Genomic DNA, 19,016 nt, shown 5'->3' on the forward strand with positions numbered 1-19,016 from the left:
CATGATATATTCTTGCGTCCTGAAATTCCTATTATGCAGTGGGTTCTGAGTTCACCGAAAACTCATCGAATTGGGCATGCTCAAGAGGCGAGCGTGATTAAATGGAAATGGTACATACAAGACAGGGCACGTGTGGGCCCGAAAGGAGTTGCGTCTTTACATGAGCAAGTGGCGCAAGCACCGTCGACTGAGACTGAGAGTGAGTGTTCCGTACCTTTAGAACAGGAGTCTCCTGTTAAGTGGGGTAGACCTTTTGATGATTTGTCCGCTGAGGACAGAAACCATGTTTGGTTCACAGATGGGTCGGCGAAGTTTATTGGGACGACACGGCACTGGAAGGCGGTGTCTTATAATCCGGTCACACAGAAACTGTTGAGCACAACTGGTGAAGGGAAGAGTAGCCAATTTGCCGAGCTTTACGCTGTTTACCAAGTTTTGAAACAAGAATTACCTGGTACATGTCATATTTTTACCGATTCTTGGTCAACTGCCAATGGACTGGCTGTTTGGTTGCCAACTTGGCATTCCCATAATTGGAAGTTACATTCCAAAGAATTGTGGGGAAAAGAGTTATGGCAAGAGATTTGGGAGATGCTCCCACAGAGTACTGTTACAATCTTCCATGTGGATGCTCACACTCCAATAGACTCCCTTGACAAATTTTTTCATAACATTGCAGATGAAAAATCTAAAATTGCTGAGGCAGTGGTGGACAGACAAGATCCTGATATTGCGGGATTGGCGAAATGGGCACACCAGAAGGCAGGACACTTTGGAGAGAAGGCCACTAGCAGGTGGGCTGCTGATAGAGGAATTTATATTCCCCTGGATCTAATCAAAAATGTTATTTTACATTGTCCCGTCTGTCAACATATCAGACAGCGTAAGGTACCCCAAATTGTTAGAGGCCATTTACATCGCGGGAAATTGCCCGCTCAAATTTGGCAGATTGATTACATCGGACCCCTTCCCATGAGTAGGAATTGTCAATATGTTTGCACAATTGTCGATACATATAGTGGCTTGCTGGTAGCTCTTCCATGTAAGCAAGCTACCCAATTGAATACCATAAAAACATTAGAATTAATTATGATGTATTATGGTGTGCCATTCCAAATTCAATCTGATAATGCATCCCATTTTCGTGGAAGATTGGTACAAGAATTCTGTGTGGAAAATAATATTGAATGGATATTTCATATACCCTACTACCCGCAGGCCTCGGGCCTGGTGGAGAAATTGAATGGCCTGTTAAAGGACCAATTACGAAAGTTAACAGATGACAAGTATAAAAACTGGCGAGACTTCTTACCACAAGCACTATTGATTCTGAATAATCGTCCTTTTTTAAATGCTGAATCTCCACTTATGCGTTTGTTTCCCCCAAATGTTGAGACTATGCCTAATGTAATCAGTGAAACTGTGATGTATTGGGAAATTACTCCCGGAGCTCTGACTCCATGCAGAGCTACCCCAGGGTCGGCAGGTTTAGACTTGCACGCCATGGATGACACCGTTCTGGAGAGTAAGAATCGGGTCATCATTGCTACTGGTGTTGGTATTCATATACCACCTGGGAATTTTGGATTGATCGCCCCTAGATCGGGGCTGGCTGTAAAAGGCATCCAGGTACTTGGAGGTGTCATCGACAGTGACTATCAGGGAGAGATTAAGGTACTTCTGCTAAATAGCAGTGAGATTGACTTACTGATACACCGCACTGACCGAGTGGCTCAATTACTCATTATGCCTGTTTTCAGTGGCGAGATATTGAAAGGCACTGCCCCAACTTTGCTAACTGTACGTGGCCAGAAAGGCTTTGGCTCTACGGATAACCCTGGGGCCAGGGTTTGGGTGCAATCGCCTAAGAATCCCCCTGAACAAGCAGAGGTTATTGCCACCGGTCAGGACAATACCATTTTGGTTATGAGGCCAGGGAAAGATAGCTGGGAAGCTGTCCCAGCTGATAAATGTTATTTACGAGAATGATTAATGCCTGTATTTGGTTCTTTTTCAGATCATTCTTTGGATTGTTGCTGCAGGATGTGTCGGAACTGGACTCCTTTTGGATTGGTTCGGCGAGAGAGAAGGGATCCCGTCAACCCGGGATGAACTGAGAACCCGAGTGTTGCGTTCCTTCAATGCGTGGGATTCGTCATCGAACTTTTGGACATTACTGGCCAAGAGAGTGACTGATGCCCCTCACTTCTGCTTGACACCGATGAGATCTGTGCATGACATTCTAGCGACTTGTCTAGTTGCTGTCCCCGCCTCACTGGAGACTTTAATTAGTATCTTTAACGTTTCGAAGGCTCGTCCGAATATTATCCTGGGTGATTTTGCTACCCATGTATATTGTCCTTTGTGCACTGAACTGCCGAATGAGCAACTCCCCATCCAGTCCCAAATAATTACGTATAATATCACACGAGGTGACCTATGCTTCTTTCTTACATGTAATCCTAATGCAATTTCTGAATGCCTACGCCTCAAGTTAAGAGGCGCCACTTCATTCACAACTCACGAACGGACTTTGTGTTTTCAGAGGACACCGACCACATGTGTCTCAGTCCAGAACAATATGACTTGCAATAGTTTGGTAGTTACTCCCAGTCACTATCGTGCGATGTTGCTACCTGCCGGATGGCTTTTCTCATGTGGTAACACTTCCTGGCCATATGTCCCTGCAAACATTTCCGGAGGCCCGTGTGCCATTACCAGACTGAGTTTGCTGATGTTCTCATCACATCCAAATGCCAACTCTCATGTGCTTCGAGATACTATGATGTTACAGGAGGATTGTGACTCATCTTTGCATTTATATTCCAAGTCTGAATATCTTAGCCTAGCTGTTTCAATTATTGGTGTTCCTGCTTTGGCGGTTTATAATGCCAAATCTATTGGGAAAATGGCTTGCTGGATGGTGAAATCTATTAATCATACTTCTACAGTCTTGTCTGACTTGCTATTGGACGCCCAGGGTGAACGTAGGGCCATTCTGCAAAATAGAGCAGCCATTGATTATCTTTTGCTTAAACATGGACATGGTTGCTCGGACTTTGAAGGCCTCTGCTGTTTTAACTTATCTGATCATACACAATCCATTCGTGCACACCTAGATAAGTTGCATGACTTAACGGATGAAGTTAGAAAACACATTGATCAGGGCTGGTTTGACTGGCTCTTTAATTGGTTACCGGACGTGCATATGTTACGCCACACATTAGGTGGCATTTTGATTGCTATCGCTGTTTTGATTTCTATCTGTTGCTTTATTCAGTGTATCCCTTCACTGCTTCACTTCTGTACACTCGGTACTAGACATAGATCAGTTAGTTTTGTTTCATATTATTCTTCCACCGATGTTAGTTCTGTTTAATGGATGTATAATAGACTGAAGTCAAGGGTGAAATGTACTGCTCGATTTTCCCGGCCTTCTTGTGTTGTAGAGCGATTAATATGACTTCAGTCTCTTTCCATCCAAGTCTAAGGATTAGAGTAGTGAATAGAGCCTATTTATTAGACACTTTGACACGATCCTGTGCTCCTCCCCATAGATCAGGGCTTACATACATAGCCTAGGGGATAGATTCGTTAGTATTAAGGATAACCTGCCCTATAGTGAGGGTATTTCATGGAGTCGTGCTGAATTCAGGCCTGGTAGGCCTCAGACAGGAGAGACTCCATCTTTCTTTCTGCCCCGGCAGCTTGGGACATTTCTAGGTGAAGGGTGATATTTTAGTTATGAGGTGTTATTCGCTCGGAGAGAACCGGTTCAGGCCGGCCCTTATCGAAGGAGTGTATTCTTCCCCTGCCGAAGACACTACATCAGGCCGGCCGGCTGGGAACGTGTCCTTGGCACGGGGAGGTACAGGAATTTGGTGGGCGGCAGGTTTCGAGCTGGAATTTTCCATGAGAGAATGCACCTCTATATTAGTGAAAGTCTGAGTTAGATATTGGCACTTGCTTCTAGTCCATAGGTGGCACCTGGCCGTTAGCAGAAAAGCTACTACTTATTTCAGGGAAGACAGAAGATGAACTTGAATCTAAAGAGGAGAGAGTAGCCGATGAGGAAGAGGTTCCAGTGACTCGAAGAGGGAGAAGGGAGTAGATCCGCGACTGCGGAGGTGTGACTTCCAGGCGAAGCCGAGGCACAGACGAGAAGGGAACCTAGATGACCATTGAGCACAGGCTACATACGACTAAGGTGATGTCGACCCCTTTTTATTGAAGTGTATAACTTAACCTTTTACTTTCCTTGCAGGTTGTATATATGATGTATTCTGTGAGTGTGCATGTAGCAATTAAATAAAGTATTTAGCTTGTTGTGAGTCAGCATGTGTTGTGTATCCTTGTATAGGAGGATAGCCTATTCTTCTAGTCAGATTCAACTTGACATGAACAGATGTTAATCCTGATCAGGTAAGTGGTAACTGAATGAGGGAGAAAAGAGCCCCTCGAACTAAAGAACAGGTTGTGCTCAACTAATAGTCTTTGTGTGATCTGATACATAGTAACCCCGATTCCCCTATCGTGTACTACGGTGATAATAGGATGAGCTCGTGCTAAGGCTGCCGTCTGGGTAGGAAGTACTGGGTCCGTTCGAGACCGCGAGGCTAAGGCTGCCGTCTGGGTAGGAAGTTCTGGGTCTGTCTGAGACCGCGAGACTGTGGCTGCCGTCTGGGTAGGAAGTTCTGGGTCTGTCTGAGACCGCGAGACTGTGGCTGCCGTCTGGGTAGGAAGTTCTGGGTCTGTCTGAGACCGCGAGGCTGTGAGGTCTGAGACTGCGAGACTGTGGCTGCCGTTTGGGTAGGAAGTTCTGGGTCTGTCTGAGACCGCGAGACTGTGGCTGCCGTCTGGGTAGGAAGTTCTGGGTCTGTCTGAGACCGCGAGACTGTGGCTGCCGTCTGGGTAGGAAGTTCTGGGTCTGTCTGAGACCGCGAGACTGTGGCTGCCGTCTGGGTAGGAAGTTCTGGGTCTGTCTGAGACCGCGAGACTGTGGCTGCCGTCTGGGTAGGAAGTTCTGGGTCTGTCTGAGACCGCGAGACTGTGGCTGCCGTCTGGGTAGGAGGTTCTGGGTCTGTCTGAGACCGCGAGACTGTGGCTGCTGTCTGGGTAGGAAGTTCTGGGTCTGTCTGAGATCGCGAGGCTGTGAGGTCTTGATATATATATATATATATAATAGGAATTCCCTGTCCCTAGGTGGTACATATATATGTGGTTATTTAGGTGTAAAAAGGCCCTAGGGAGGGGGTAACGTTCTGGTTTGGGTTAGAAAGGCTCTGTTGAGCGGGTTCCACCTGATCCGAAAACCCAAGCAGAACAACCTCTAGCCTTCATTAGAAGTTCACTAAGGTTGATGAGAGCTTTGTCCAGCTCTCGACTCGATTTCAAGCAGTAGAGCAAAGAGTTTCGGCTTCAGATAATGTTTTTTGTCTACACCAGAACACTGTTGCCGAAATACAGAGCAATGTCTATGTCTAAAAATTAATTAGAGGATTTGGAAAACGTTTAGTTGTCATGCCAGAGGAAAGTGAGAATTAATTTGGGCCTATTAAGACTTCTGAAAGGCTAATAAAATGTCATATCCTTCTTCATATAGCAAATTATTTTTTCAATAATGAGAGCACATTGGGTTCCAAGTCAGCGTTCCCCAACCTTAAAATATCCATGCACTATATTAGTTACCTTTCTGTACTATCACATTTAAGGAACAAATCCTTTCATAAGCCATTTGCCAGCAGACCTTTGGAGAACTAAATGATATGAAATTTCAAGAGTTGATGTGCATTTCATTAACCTCAGTGGGTCGTCTGAAAAAGTTCTAGGGGATGGTGAATCACTTTAAAGCAGTGGGAACCCTCAAATCCCTAGTTCAGCAATCCAAATTGAAATTTTTGTACAAAGGAGGGAGTCAGATTTTTTATTCAGTCCTGAGGACCACCACCTTCCTGGAGCAAAAAAAACATTGATGGGGGATGCATGAATCCCCGAGGCCCGGGGACCTCACCTCCCAAGGCTAAATACCATGCAACGGAGTCCCTGTGCACTCCCCGAGATCCCAGGGACCACCTCCTCCCTGGGGGAAATATTTAAAAAAATGGGAGAGGGGCTGGCACTGAAAAGGAAAGGGGGGGGCAGACCAGGCCACCCTCTTGAGCAATGCATGTCCCTAGGATTGGCCACCCCCCACCAGGGCCAGCTCCTGCTATGTCCCGGGGCATCCAACCCCAGGACTTATGTGTTTGTTTTTTCTTGGTGGGAGCTCAAAGTCACACCAAGCAAGAGCAAACACTCTGGTTCCAGTCGGCAGGAATTGTCAAAGTTTTCTCGCCCGCTGGAAGCAGAGGTTTCACCTCCTTCTTTGTCCACAGACATGAGGCAGGGAAAGAGGTGAACCCAAACAGACTGCTCATGCCGTTCCAGCAGTTCCCTCAATGCAGCAGCAATGCTGGCTCCCGCAGGAGATGGGGAGGCGGCTTGGAGCGCCGGGCCTTAAGACTCACCCTGCGGTCCCGGGGGAAGGTCGGCAAAGATCAGAAAAAGGTGAGATAAAGATGAGAAACAAGAAGAAGAGTCAGAATAAAAGTCAGAAACTAGCAGAAACAAGCAGAATAAAGGCCAGCAGCGAGCAGAAAGAGGCAAGATAAAGGTGAGAAACAAGCCGAAAGAGGTAGAATATAGGTCAGGAATGATAGAGGCAAGATAAAGATGAGAAATTAGCAGAAAGAGGCAGAATAAAGCTCAGCATGAACAGAAAAGGAGCATATAGAGGCCATAAAAAGCTCGGAAAGAGGCAGAATAAAGGTCAGAAATGACCAGGACTTATGTGTTTGTTTTTTCTTGGTGGGAGCTCAAAGTCCCACCAAGCAAGAGCAAACACTCCGGTTCTAGTCGGCAGGAACTCTCAAAGTTTTCTCGCCCGCTGGAAGCAGAGGTTTCATCTCCTTCCTTGTCCACAGACATGAGGCAGGGAAAGAGATGAAACAGACTGCTCATGCAGTTCCCTCAATGCAGCAGCAATGCTGGCTCCCGCAGGAGATGGGGAGGCGGCTTGCAGCGCAGGGGCCTTAAGACTCAGTCTGCGGTCCCGGGGGTATGTCGGCAATGATCAGAAAGAGGCAAGATAAAGATGAGAAACGAGAAGAAGAGTCAGAATAAAAGTCAGAAACTAGCAGAAACAAGCAGAATGAAGGTCAGCATGAGCAGAAAAAGGCAAGATAAAGGTGAGAAATGAGCGGAAAGTGGCAGAATAAAGTCAGAAATTAGCAGAAAAGGGCAATATAAAGGTCAATAATGAGCAGAAAGAGGCAAGGTAAAGGTGAAAAATGAGTAGAAAGAGACAGAAAAAACATCAGCAATGAGCAGATAGAGGCAAGATATAGGTGAAAAATTAGCAGAGAGAGGCAGAAAAAAGGTGAGAAACTTGCAGAAAGAGGCAAAATAGAGATCTGAAATTAGCATATAGAGGCAGAAAAAAGGTGAGAAACAAGTAGAAAGAGGCAAAATAGAAATCTCAAATGACCATATAGAGGCCATAAAAAGCTCAGAAAGAGGCAGAATAAAGGTCAGAGATGACCAGAGAGAGGCAGAATAAAGTCAGCAATGAGTAGAAAGAGGGAAAATAGAGGTCAGGAATGAGCATGAAGAGGCAGAATAAAGGTCAAAAGCAAGCAGAAAGAGTCAGAATTAAGTTAAGAAATGAACAGAGAGAAGTAGAATAAAGTTCAGAAGGGAGCAGAAAGAGGCAGAATAAAGGTGTAAAACAAGGAGACAGAGGAAAGATTGAGGTCAGAGATCTGCAGGATGAGGCATAATAAAGGAGAGAAACCAGCAGAATGAGGCAAAATAAACGTCAGCAACGAGCAGATAGAGGCAAAATAAATGTGAGAAACAAGCAAAAAGAGTCAGAATAAAGGTCAGAAGGTATTGGAAAGAGGCAGAATACAGAAACAGAGATAGAGTACAGAAACGAACATTAAGAGGCAGAATAAAGGTAGGAAATGAGCAGCAAGAGGCAAAATAAAGGACTGGTGCGAGCAGCAAGAGTCAAAAAAGAAAGGCAAAATGGAGGCGATAAGTCGCAACAGGCAAAATAGAGGTTAGAAAAGAGCAGTAATAGGCAGAAAAAAGGTCAGGAGCGAGCAGAAAGAGGAAAAATAATGGGCAGAACAAGCAGAAAGAGACAACATAGAGGGCAGGAGAGAGCAAAGAAGAGGCAGACAAACAAGGAGAAAATTAGCAGAGGCACAAAATCGAAGGCAGCAGAGAGTAGTGGACTGCAGGCAAGCTGGACGGGAGGACTGTCATAGGAGAGCTGGCAAGAAGACCTGCTTCTGTGTGCCCCCTACTATTTTTATACTGCACACCACTAACAGACCCACTCATGCACTCATACCTCACTCACAGACTCACTCACACACTCATACACTCAATCACAGACTCACTCACACACTCATACACTCACTCACAGACCCACTCAGAGACTCATGTACCCACTGACAGACACACTCAGACACTCATGCACTCACTCACAGAGCCACTACAAGACTCACACACATGCTCACTGACCCACTGGGACTCACACACCCACTCACACAATCATACACCTGCTCATAGTCCCACTCTGAGACACACACACCCACTCACAGACCCACTCAGATACTCAATCACCCACTCATAGAGCCACTCAGAGACTCATGCACCCACTCACAGACACACTCACGCACTTACTCACAGACCCACTCCAAGACTCATGCGCCTACTCTCAGACCCCCTCAGAGACTCTTGCATGCTCTCACAGACACTCATCCACCCACTCAGAAACTCATGTTCCTATTCACAGACCCACTCAGAGACTCATCACCCACTGCCAGATCCACTCAGAGACTTGTGTAGCCACTCCCAGACCCACTCGGACACTTACAGACCCACTCTGATACTCAGAACCACTCACAGATCCACTTAGACACTCACACACCACTCTCTCACCCACTCAGAGACTCATACACCCTCTCGCCTACCCATACAGCCACTCACATCCCCACTCTCAGATGTTACAGGTTGCAGATAGGAAATACATTTTTTTTAAATGTCAAAACTCACTGACAAAACCAAAAGTTACACAGACATTATAGTTAGGAAATAGAATTTAAAAAATCGTAAAACTTCAATGAGAAAAATCAAATGTTACAGGGATACTATAGTTAGGAAATAGAATTTTAAAAAAACGTACAAATTTACTGAAAAAACCTAAGGTTGCAAGAACATTATAGTTTGGCTTAGATTTCACTTGTACAAGATCATTGAAAAGCAGCAGTTATAGATACATGAGCTAACTATGATGTAGGCCACTGCAATGTACTCCTTATAACCTCACATATTAAATCACTCCTGATGACATGGTCAATGACATCACTGATGATACATAAACTTACACTCCACACATATCTGTATGTGTGTTTATACATGTACATATTTATACGTAGTTTTAAATATTAGTGTGATTCATTTAATTAACATTATCTTAATGGTATATATTGGAATATGTAAGATTTACTACTGTAAACTATATATACTCATATATATTAAGAAACAATATTTTTGTGTGTTTTTTAACAATATTAGTGTGAAACAACGTTTTTTCCTATAATTTTGTGCTTACCTTTATAAGGATATGGAGCAATATTTTTGTAAACAATATTTTTGATACGATATTTGTTTTACACAATATTGTTGATTCCGATAGTTTGCCAGTGATCCCCATTGGGTTTGCAACAGAAAAAGACATAGGTTGCCTTTTTGTCACTGTAGGCCATTGATGTCTCTATTTGTTCCCAAGCAGAAGTGGTACAGACAAAGTCACTTCTCCTCTATCAGCATATTATATGTATGCAACTCAATAGAGCATGAATATGACAATATGAGAACTCCTAAAAGCAGAGCGCAAGGCATGGCCTGCAGCCAGGTCCTGCACCTCACTATCCACTAAGCCCTCTGCACATGGCCTTCGGCCCAAAGAGGGAAGGGTGCTGGATACAAGGTGCCTAGGGCCAGCTTGAACTCCCCCCTGCATGAGAGCCCCAACCTCGCTGAACAAACAACTGAACCCTCTATACACAGCACAGTAAGGCTTGTGCCCTAACTACTAATGGTGGCGAACCCCACAGCACATGGCTTTGAATAATAAACACATACGAACTTGCTTGAGAGGTCAATTACCCTCCATTTGCAACCCACCTCATGCAATATAAGGTCCCTTGATTAAGGTGACGTTGCTTCATGTCCCTTCCCATTTGTTAAGGAATATAGATCCCCTGAAGTGTGAGGCAGCTCTTCATAATTAATGCATTTATTACTATTTGGGATTCTTGCATGTGAGGTCCATCAACTCATTAAAGTGAAAGAACATCATGCCAGTGTTTTCTTAGGCCTAGTATACAGTCGGTTTTTTTCTGCCTCACATTTTCTAAAACTTCCAATATAAATTCAGGGGCATTCAGGGGCTTTCTGTCAACCGTGTTCATTCAAGAATGAACCACAATTCACTTCGGCCCGCCATAGTATAAAACGTGAGGAAGTGGGTCAGCACTCTTCATTCATCGTGTGTATTGACAGATTTCCGCCTTATCAATTGTAGAAAGCTTCTAGAAAAGGAGTGCCTATTGCATATGTTTGAAAAACAATACATCCATACATGACATGCTTGCCAAGGCCAGCCCTACTGGCACATCCCATGCTTGTTTTTGAGTGTCAGTCTATGTTTAAACTGGTAGGGAATTTTCTGGATATACCTTTGGAGAACATCATACAACCATTCAAGAAGTTTGATCCTCCTTGAGGGCTCTACTAAGGATTAGTTTAAAAGATGTCAAACCTACATTTTGCTACATTCTTAACCATCGTTTTGAATTGTTCAGGCAAAATAATGGTTATACATTATTCATCATTAAACCGAGTTTCTGAATCCGTATGAAAAGTAGCAGAAGAAGAATGTTGTTTAGAATTATCAATTATTTGTTAATATGTCTCAAATATAAAGGAAGTATGAAAACCCACATTAGTTATTACTAATTATTCTAGACAAACAAATGAATTACAATTGCTTTGACCAGAGAACTGGTGATTTGAGTTGTTTTTTGTTACAAACGCTGCCTTTCTATTATTGTGTCAGAACAATTGAGATAGGGAGCAGAATAGAACTGTCTATGTCTTCCTTTAATAATTCACAAAAGAGCTGTTTCTGAAGACACAGCGATGGGCAGATTTAAGAGTAGATGTTCACTTTCACTTAGAGGTGTTCACATAAATGGTTTTCTTTTGCTCTGTCCAACTAAGACAATCAAAGCAAGAGCAATGACCCTTCTGTGAACAAAATTGCAAAATGATCAACACTGCGGTGCATATGTTCTGAAACAGATGCAGATATAAATAGCGGAAACAAGCAGGGCAGGCATCCCGTGCAGAATAATCATCGCCAAGTGACACGTTAATGCTTCCAGTTCATCACAGGAACGCTAAGAGCGATAAAAATAGCGTCAAGCACACATTTATTGCAAGAGTAATTCAGAATGCTGATTAATAACGATATGAAAAACAGAGCAACCGCGCGGGCTGCCATGTAGTGCATCTCTGTTATATAGAGGCAGGCGATGTAGCATTCTGCCTTTACAAATTATTTTGATAACATATTTTTGCAGTTCAGAGAAAGATAAATAGCGACGGCACCCAACAGTACCAGGCGCACTTCTCTGCTCCTCAGTGCGAACATTAACCTGAGCTGCACTCATTTTGCTCAATCACCCTAAAGACCAAAAGGGCCGCCGGTGGGTGTCGGTAAAGGCAATGTGTTGAGTTTGAATTTGATGGTGTGTTATTACACTCCTAAATGAGATTAGCTCCCATCACATTTCAAACATTTGAGGAACTTAAGTACCAAATTCAGGTTTGTGTGGATCCACCAGCAAAACCCCTAAAACACCCATAAATCCATAGGTTTGAAGGCGTTCTTCAAAAATATGTGTAAGTAGTTATAGATCTTAAAAATAATTGCACGTTTGGGACTAAATGTGTTTTAGTGTGGGAATACGGGGGAAACACCCACCCAATATTTGGGGGTGTAAGGGAAATGGTTTGGGAATGAGATAACATATTTTGCCCAAATAGAAAATCAAAAAGGTTACAAGTACAAATGCCTCATATTTTGCATCACAACTAAACTTTGAAATATGTAACTGTTATATTACCATAAGCAGAAATAGTTATGCGGTTACTCCTATGAATGTGCAAAGTAAGCAGATTCCATGGATTACTCCAGGATTGTTTGTGGACTCCTAAAAATAACTTTTGTGAATAAGACTTGAATGAGCAATTAGCGCAGAGCAGATTTTAATGTTTCACGTTCATTTGTGTCTTTCCTTAAATCACGATCACCTCACCAATTAATCTATTCAAACATGGTGGAAAACCAGTGACTCTAGTATTAACAATGTATGAGGACAACTCTGTAAACATAACACATTTATGGGTCTTGACATCTTTAATACCATTATTGAAGGAAGAAAGCAAGTGCTTAAAGAAACGTTTGAAATCACTACTGGACATCTTGTGCACCATAAGGTACATTTGCTTAACCAAAGACATTATATGGTATACTGACTTTCTGGTTTGACTTTCATCTTGACTATAATATAGAACATGATGAATGTTTTATTGTGTTGTAATGTTCTAGTGTTTTGCGGTGGATGGTAGCTTGCAGAGGGTTGTGCCCTGCGGCCAACTACCACAGCCAGTGACTGAAAGCAGAGTTTGATCACTGGCGGGTCGGTTCAAGGCCCTGACTGAAGACCAGGCTTTGAGGACAACTCTGCTGGGCATGGCCAAAGGACTGCCCAGTGGGGATTAGCTGCCCTCAGCAGATTGGGCCAGACCCCGTTGCCAATCCTTCGGCACACTGCCAAAGACTTGGTACAGCGTGGGTCGACTTCCTGTGTAATGTTTGGCAAAGGATTTGTCCAGAGTCCCGGCTCTTTGGCTATGTGCAGCGGGAGTTATCCAACCGGTTGGGAATAGTTCCTTTCCAACCACCGCTGTCCATGATCAAAGGCGGTGCTTAGCGGGGGTTGACAAACTGCTGAGGCTTAAGTGTAAGGCTGCGCCAGAGGCCAGGTTTTGTGACCGAACCTGTTTCAAGGTTTGGTCTTAAATGACAGAGTAACTCCACAGAGCAGTTGAATATAGTTTATGATAAGCTAAACAAAAATTGATGAATAAAAGTAAATTAGTAAAGGAGACACTCTTGTTTAGAAGTATTTGGAATGTACTTAGCACATGGTTTGAATTTAAATCGCGTTTGTGCTTGAACAATAATGTGAAAAAGAGATCTTGGATCAAATATAATTTTTAAGAATATTTTATATGTGAAAGGCAATTGAGACACTTGATACTATTATTAAGTACATAACCAATGAACTAATATATGGACAATAAATTTAGATAGTAGTTAACCCATTTATATTTATACTGTAAGCTTTCTATGATACATTTCTATGTCTTTCACAATGAGCACTTGTTGTATGGGTATAAGAAGGAGTTTCGAAATGGCACCTGCTTTGTTGCCATTACTGAAACAACCAAAGGTTACAGGGACGTTATAGTTCGGCTCAGATTTCACTCATATAAAACCAACTAACTATAACTCACACCCACACAATGTACTGCTTATGACCTCCCATATTACATCACTCATGACATGGTCAGTGACATCACTGATGACATAACTATAGCGTCCCTGCAACCTTTGGGTTTTTCAGTGAATTTCTAAGTTTTTTTAATGATACTTCCTAACTATAAAGTCCTTGTAACCTTTGATTTTTTTCAGTGAATTTCTATGTTTTTTTAAGTAGTAGTTGCATTTGCAGAGTAGTGGAGAAAGGGGTTTGGGCCTCCAAACAGCTCGCAGGAATCCCACTCTGTTGGACATACAGGAGGTATAAGGAGGGTATCTTGGACCCCAATGTCCCCCAGGAGTAATGGGGACTTCATCCCCAATCTGTAGATAGCCAGGAAGACCTGTTAGCAATCCCACTGTCTTGGACTTACTGGGGGTTCTTGGGGCCAACTACCCGTCCTGTTACCTCCTGTAAGTCCCACACAGCAGGATTGCTGAGAGGTTGTTGGAGGCATGCCCCCTTTCTCAACCACTCTGCAAACGCGCCTCATGGCACAATAAAGATTGGGGGAAGAAACCTACTTTAGTCCTGAGGCCAGCAGGAGTTAAGTGTTATTCATTCCCCAACCAGAAGAGTGCCAGGAGGTGCATTTTCAGAGTGATGAAGAATGCCGTAGTGGCCTTTAATTACTCTCAGCAATCCCACTGTCTTGGGCCTCAAGAACCTTAACATCGAAGGGCTTCATCCCCCAACCACCACTGTGCTAGGAGGCACTTTTGCAGAGTGGTAATGAAGTGGGCTCGTCCTCTGGCAAATTTCATTCTTCAGCCTCGGGGACACAAACCCCCGCTGTCAGGCCTTTTTTTAATGAGCCGATTCGATTTTGTCCACAGGGAACCCATTCCCGGAGCCCAACATTAAACAAAAATATATATAATTTATAGGGAGAGGGGCCGTGCCTGACTTTTTTTTTTCTTTTCTTTTTTCTTAATATTTTGTTTAAATATAAAAGGGTGGGGGACACAAGACCCACCTTTCCTGGCTGGTTTCCTCCCCAGAGGACCCCATCCCCGACTCCCAGCCTTTTCTTTACTTTTATTATTTTTATTTCAAGGGAGGGGACCACGTTAACCCCCTTCCGGGCCGATTTCAGCTCTGGGGAACCCGTTCCCGGCATTTTTGTTCTTCTTTTTTTATTTCAAGGAGGGAGGCTCAGCGCCCGGGCCATTTTTGGGTCCAGGGATCCCATCCCAGGGACTTGCCCTATTTTATTATTATTTTTTTGATAAAAAATGGAGGGGACCATGTGACCCCTCCTCCCAGGATGAATATGGCCCCAGGGATCTCATCACATGGGGCCAAGCCTGTATTGTGGGAGCCCTGGTCCCACCCAGGGCACCCACACTTTAAAGGTAAGGGACCACGGAGGAGCCTCAAGCCCCCGCTGTCCTTACCGACTCGCCACCTCCTACAGGAGCCAGCATTGCTTTAACACATAGGGAGCTGCTAACATGCAGCTCCCTGTGTATAAAAGAAATTGTGCTCCGCTTCTGGTAAGCCAGAGCATTTTCTGCTCTCACTTGCTAGAATAGGAGCATTGCTTGCTATGGCTTGAACGGACCCTGTCCTGGGGGTGTGGGGGTCCCCAGGCCCAACTGGGACTCCAGGAGGGGAGCTGCATGCTCCTCTTCCCATCTTCAAATTTGCCCTGAGGAGGCAATGGGCCCCAGGGCTGTGGGGCGGGGCCACCCCCCCGCATTCAGTTTAAACAAATGCCCCGGGGAGGTGGCGTCCCCCAAGGCTTTGGGGGGCAGTGTGGACCCCCATATTCATTTACAATAAAGCCCCAGGGAGGTGACAGTCCCTGGGGCTGGGGCAGTCTGAGAGGCCCCCCAGTTAAAAACATGTAAGTCCCTGGAAGGTGGTGGACCCAGCGCAGAAGGGGAAGCCATAAGGGCCTCCCCCACATTAATAATTAAAGAAGCCCCAGGGAGATAGTGGTCCAGAGGGCATAATAAACTCCAGGAGTGGTGGCCCATGTGCCACCCCTCATTTTTTTTAGCAAAATTCCCCTGGTGCACCTGGAGGCAGATAATAAACAAAGTGCGGTTGCCCACACTTTGTTTTTTTCAAAATGTTGGCCAGATCCGCGGATCCTGCTAAAATCTTTAAAAAAAAGCTTTTTTTGGGCCCTGGGGAGTCCAAGTAAGAGACCTAGGTGGTCAGGGTGTTTCTACCCTTCCCCCTTTCCTTCTTTTTATTCTGTTTTGTGGGACTCTGTTTAACTACATCCTAAGATGGCTGTCAAAACTTCGTGGTTGAAGCGTTGACGGCCAATAAAATTTCAGTAGGGTTTCAGTAGGCTGTTTAGCTCCCAAATATCTATATTTTTAAAAGTTAAATATCTCTGAAACTACTGAACGGATTTACACCAAATCAAAAAAGCACGCTTTCTACACCAACATCTAGCCTTGTGCCAAATTGGTGTAATTCCGTTCAGTGGTTCGGGATGTAGTTCTGTTCAAAAAATAAAAAATCATGGGGAAAACGAATTTTGAGACCAGCTGCTGCGTTTCGGCAAAAAGCCTTCTACAGGGCCATCACATTTTGAATGTGTAGAGTGTCTATTGAATATGTAGAGTGTTTATTTAAAGGAACACTTCCCTCCTTTTACATATCACACTTCCCTCCTTTTACATATCCCTCACCCAATTAAAATCATCTTAAGCCTCACTGCCAATTCACAATCTTGGTGCAGTACTATTTGTTTTCAACCCACTTTTCAGAAACTTTAGGGGAAAGTTTATAAAATTAACTTGTACTCCTTTTTTTAAGGTTATACACCTCTATTTTTGGGATTTAATTTAATGTAATGTTATTTTAAATTTGAATTTAAATATAAAACTTTGTTATGGGTAAAGTACTCATTATAGAAAGTGCAACCTGTTCATGCAGTGTGAAGTGCAAAAAAGGCTAATGGAGAATACAACATATTAATGCAGGAAAAAGTGCAAAAAAGATGTTTCAGTGCAAAACCAGATCTCTTACCCTTTAATGATATTTTTAATTTTAGTTTTTAATTTTTATTATTTATTTTCAGTTTCTTATGGGTAAAGTACCCAAATCTTGTTGATGTTATTCCCCTAACTTTCCTATCAGCCATGAAATCCGTTACGAGGAGTCATACAAAGTAGCTCATGGAAAGTGCAACCTGTTCATGCAGAAAATAGTCCCAAAAACTTTGATGGGAAGTGCAACGTGTTCATGCAGGAAGAAGTGCAAAAGGGAATTTCAGTCCAATACCAGATCTCTTACTGGTCTCCTACCTCCTTAAATTGCATATCCTCCGGTCTACAATCTTTGAATATTTTCAATTATTTTAACCTCATAATATAGTTTAAGGTATAGCAAAGAACTCAACATCTAATGCAACACGGAAAATGCAGAAAGTGCATAAAATATCAATGGAGTATTCCCAAGTCATTGCTTTAACAGCAAGTAGTTTTTCAAGTCTGTTTTAATAGCAGCATGAAGTAGTTTGAGAGAAGTCCAGAAAATTCCTGCATCTACCTGACAAAGAAAGTGCTAGAAGTGCAAAAAGTGCAAGTCACAGTAGAGTCCTTTTTCTTTTTTCGTTTATTCTCCCTCTCCAAGCTACTCACAGGAGTTCTGAGAGTATTTAGCATTGGGATATATTTACCATTTTGACCTTACATAACTGAATCTACAAAAACCAACAGCAGAGATCTGATTTGGAAACCATCAAGACATAATCCCAATCTTATCAACATCAAAAGGGGTATTCACGTAAATAGATTTAAAAAAACTTCAAAGATGTACGTGCAATTCAGCATCAGTTTTCTGGGCCAGAAGAATCACTGATCCTTTTGAAAAAATCCATCGGGATTCGCATCTTCTCAATGCCAGTTCCTGATCTCCTCCCCTTCGATTTATTCCTATACATTGTATGGATCTCTGACATATTATCGACAGACACATTATCGAACTACACAAATATCGCATCAAATATATCGACATCAAAAATATCGACATTGTATACTTATTTAAAAAACTACACTAATATCGACACTACAATATCGTAATACAATTATATCGATCACACAAAAATCGCACACATAAATATCGCAATACTAAATATCGACATGAGTAAATAAATATGACACATGTCACAAATATCGATAACCAAAATATAGACATCAATAATATTGTTTTTTTTAAATATATCGACAATTCTAATACTAATAAAACCAATACTTTAAACAACATAAAGACAATATTTTCCGAAAACATACATTTTCAAATGAGATTCTACTTAAACATAAACATAACATTTATAGCGATCTCAATATTTAACAAAATAATAAAAAAACACTGAAATAATTATCACATTGGCATTTCGAACACATTTAAAACAAATTACTACACATTATAAACAATCTTTTTATATATAATGATTTAAAATTCTCCTCCTTTAAAACTAAATATACTCTTACTTAGCATTTTCCATAAAAAGAAACCAATTAACTAAAAAAAATTCAAACCATCCAATAGAAAGGCCACATACAGAAAACAACCAATAACATTCAAGAAACAATTTAAAACCACTATATAAACCAATTAAAACAAGTCTTCTACTGTGCCTTAAACCAAAGCATTGAACGAAGAAGAAACTCTGCTAAACAGAAGAAACCTACATCCTACTACTATTCTAAAAACGTAAGTAAATATTCTTTTCTAACTAAACTGCCAAATTAAACTAAAACACTAATTTATCTTTACTCAAATAAATAACTAACTTATATATTCCATCTCTTTATGTTTCCACTACAGATATTACTCCAAACAGCTAAAGAAAATATTGAAGATTGCCAGAAAAGACTCACTAAAAAGTAAGTATACTATCAAAATACTTTATAAAATATTAATTAAATCCTACTCAAACCCCAAAACATCCTAAACCCCTAAACAAATCCATGTTCTCTTTTTTAAGTTTTAAAAAACCTGTATAAATTAACACCTATAGTCTATACCACTGGGCATGAGGGAAGGCTCTGTTTGCTTAGGGAGAGGTTGGGCTACTGCATCTTATTTATTAGGGAGGAGGGGCACATAGTAAGAGGGGTAAGGGACGGGGGTACATTGACATGTGGTGGGGGAGGGGGGGGGGTAGAGAACTGAGTGGAAAGGTTGTTCCTTCTCCTGAATAATTGGTCTTGATGATAAATGTGTGGTACTTCCGGGACAGGTGAAGGCGGGGGAATGTTTTTTGAGTTGTTGATTTGTAAAACAATACAATACGTTTCAACAAAAAAAATATAGTCTATA

Source organism: Triturus cristatus, chromosome 2_2 (genome assembly GCF_964204655.1).
Source record: "Triturus cristatus chromosome 2_2, aTriCri1.1, whole genome shotgun sequence".
Classification (NCBI taxonomy): domain Eukaryota; kingdom Metazoa; phylum Chordata; class Amphibia; order Caudata; family Salamandridae; genus Triturus; species Triturus cristatus.